A 3,654-nucleotide genomic window follows, 5' to 3' on the forward strand; every position below is an offset into this window, starting at 1 on the left:
GTTTGGAATTTTTCTTTTACAGATGATAATGAGAGCTAACAGCTTCACAGAATCAGATGCCTTTCAAAAACATAACACACAAAGTCTCTTTTCCTTCTTCTTCTCTTCTTCCTTTTCTTTTTCCCTTTACATTACTTCAAAACAAAAACATCTTAAAGGATTCCTACACTTGGACGTTGTACCTACCTGCATTTTAGCCCTCACCCTTTTTTATGAACTTTTATTCAGATACTTTAATTCTGCTTTTATAAATAAAAATAAAAAAATAAGGAATTTCTTTTCCGCCCTGTGTCATGTACCTGTTTTGGGGCTCGACTAATCCGTGTTGGTGTGTTGCTGCTCACAAATTTGTTCTCAGGTGCACTTTCTTTTATAAATTGCTTCTGGAATCAACATAGCGCCACAAAACTTTTCATTTCATTATCGTAAGACACAAACTATCAGTGAATGTTATGACAATCAGTTCCAACGTGATGAAATTTGTTATGGCAATTTCAATACCGAGAAGGTACTAAAACTTCGTCAGTCTCTCAAGGACAATATACTATATAGGCAATGGAACCAAAAATTTATATAAGGGAATTCAAAAATATTCTAGGATATTACTCTTTACATTATGTAATTTTCCACCAAAGGGGTTCGGCCTTTCACTCTACCTAGTTCCGACCATGATAATAGGTAGATGCATTTTTTGTAAGAACTAGTCTTAGGGTACGCGTTTTGCGCGTGCACTTATATCAAGGGGTACACAATTAAAAAAATCACATAATATATTTGAGTTAAAAAATAAAAGTTTAAAAACGATAAGTTCTTGAAAATAATGAATGTTAATCTCACTTAGCTAACTCAATGAAAAAAAAGCCCGCTCCACAAAAGTCCTAAGATGCCTTATTGTGATTTCAAAATTAATGTTTTTTTACCTAATATACAAAACACATAAACCACAAAACATAATTTTCAAACAAAAAAAATTAAAAGTTAAATCTTTTGTTATTTTAGAGATTTGAAAATAAAGAGGTTGTCTTATATCATAGAAAAAATCTATGGTAATATGATGCAAAGTCTGAAAATGATTAATGTTGAATTAATATTTTACCAAAGTAATTTAATATAAAAAAAAATGCAGGGAGCTATCATGTGTTGAAAGAAATATGAACAGAAACAAAAATTAATTATAAACTTAATTCAATTTAGAATGCATTTTGTTTAATTTGATTCTTTTTTTTTTGGTCGAAATTATAATTTTTATTCCAACCTTTTTTGCAAAGTTACACCATCTGCTCTCTATGGACCCTTGAGCAAATCTCAAAACAAAACAAATCATAAACAACCTATACAACTCTTCTGTTGCTATCTATTACAACGTATACACTATCCTATACACAACTAGGATAGTTGTTTAATCTTTCCACTAATGGTCTCCACTTTGGTTTCATTTGTCCAGTTACTTGAATTTGGACAACAATTTCTTTTGCTCTGTCTTGTATTGCCTTCTTGCATTGTTGAAATCTTCTGTTGTTTCTTTCCATCCATATGTTATACACCACAACATCAAACACAATTCCTAGTAAAGCTCTCTTTGGATTTTTATTACTCACATTCTTGATTAGCCAATTCACTTCTTCTTCCCAATCTTCAATTCTTCTGTGATAACCCATCCATGTTAACATACTTTTCCACAATTTCGTTGAATATGAACACTCAAAGAATAAGTGTTCATGTGTCTCAATCACATCTCTTTCACACAAGACACATCCCTGTTCTACATGAATTTCCCACTTTATCAATCTGTCCATTGTTGCCATTCTTCTATGCATTGCCATCCACATTATGAATTGTTGCTTTGGCAGACTACCATTAATCATTGTTACAGATTTCCACCTCACTTTAGGTCATTCTGGAAAGCTTTGTATGTATGCTGTTTTGATACTGAACTTCCCATTCTTCATGCACGACTGTATTCTTGCATATCATTTGCCCACCATTCCCTTGCATTGAAGATTTTCCTTACAAGCCAACTAGCTTGTTTAGGTACTTCCATACTTGTTATATCTTTCCTCTTTATGTATTGACCATGTATCCATTTTATCCAGAGTTTGTCCTTCTTGTTCACTACTGCCCATAACAACTTTGTTATTGCTGCCTTATTCCATCTTTCATAGTTGATTATGTTTAGTCCCCCTGCTGCTTTTGGCTTACACAAAGTGTCCCAAGATATAGGATTCCTCTGAGAATTCTCATTGCTTCCATCCAGTCCACAAATCCTCCTGCATATGCCATTCACCATTTTTACAATCTTCTTAGGGATGAGGAACACTTGAGCCCAATAAGTTTGCATTTCAAACAACACACTCTTAATAAATTGTAATATGCCTGCATATGAAAGAAAGTTGGAGGTCCAGCTTCTAATTCTATCCATAATTCTTTCCACCACGGGCATACATTGTTGTATACTGATCTTTTTTGCAGCCAAAGGTATTCCCAAATATTTGAATGGTAAGCTCCCTTCTGATAGTTGCAATTCAGTTAACATTTTGTCTTTGAATTCCCTTTTAACTCCTGCTATATATAATGAACTTTTGTCCATATTAGCATGCAGCCCAAATACTTCAGAAAACTGTTTAAAACATCTCATCAACATCTTCATTGATACTTCATCAGCTCTGCAACACATAAGAAGATTATCTACAAAGCAGATGTGAACAATCTGAAGTTTGCTGCATTTAGGATGAAAGTTGAAGTATGGTATCTTTGTCAGTGTTTTCAGAGCTTTATTGAGATACTCCATGGCTATAACAAACAGGTAAGGTGACATGGGATCCCCTTGTCGCAATCCTTTCCTTGCTTCAAACTTCTCTGTTAGACCTCCATTCAGTAACAAGGAATAGCTTACTGTACTAACACATTTCATAATCAATTCCACTAGCTTATACGGAACTCCAAACTCCAGTAGTACTGCTCTCAAGAATCCCCACTCCACAGAGTCGTAGGCTTTTCTAATGTCCACCTTTATCATACACCTAGGTGACATATTCTTCTGAGAGTATCCTTTTATTAATTCATGTGCCATTATCACATTATCTAAAATATTTCTCCGTTCAATAAAAGCAGACTGAGCAGGCCCAACCAGATAATCCACCACCAATTTGACTCTTAATAATACAGAGTAACTGTTTTGCTTTATTTTTGATATCGTCCACTATCAGTGCTCTTTCTATAAAAATAAATTCATCTAGCCTAAGAGTTTTCTCAACTTGAAAATAAATTTACTTATATAGTGAATTTGAAAAGAAATTGAATTGGATACTTTTAATTGCTAATTAGTTAATTAATATAGAATTAATTATTTGTTCTCAACCTTAAAAGGAATAATTTTTTTGTTGATTCAAATTCATATTAGATCATCCAAGCCTTAAATATTTAAATGTAACATTAATTTTATCCAAACATTTATAACATGAAAAATTCTAATACCCTTTGAAGTCTGAATTAATATTAATTTATCTAAAGTTAAATTTAGTTAGATATTTTTTGTGATATACTTTAAGTACCTTAATGTTTGAGTTCGTACATTGTTCGAATAAGAATAAATTTAATAGTCAAATCTTAGAGTTAATTTTAAAGTATTAAAATAATAATTTATCTAATATTAAT

The 3,654-nt window shown here is 32.2% G+C and overlaps 1 long non-coding RNA gene across 1 annotated transcript; it reads left to right on the forward strand.

Moving 5' to 3' along the window:
* The first annotated feature begins 1,295 nt into the window (after positions 1-1,295).
* LOC142181255 (uncharacterized) lies at positions 1,296-2,937 on the forward strand. Its single transcript, XR_012709857.1, has 2 exons — positions 1,296-2,496; positions 2,593-2,937. It is a non-coding gene; the product is annotated as an uncharacterized LOC142181255 (long non-coding RNA).
* Positions 2,938-3,654: the final 717 nt, after the last annotated feature.

The sequence above is a fragment of the Nicotiana tabacum genome, chromosome 5 (genome assembly GCF_000715075.1).
Source record: "Nicotiana tabacum cultivar K326 chromosome 5, ASM71507v2, whole genome shotgun sequence".
Lineage (NCBI taxonomy): Eukaryota > Viridiplantae > Streptophyta > Magnoliopsida > Solanales > Solanaceae > Nicotiana > Nicotiana tabacum.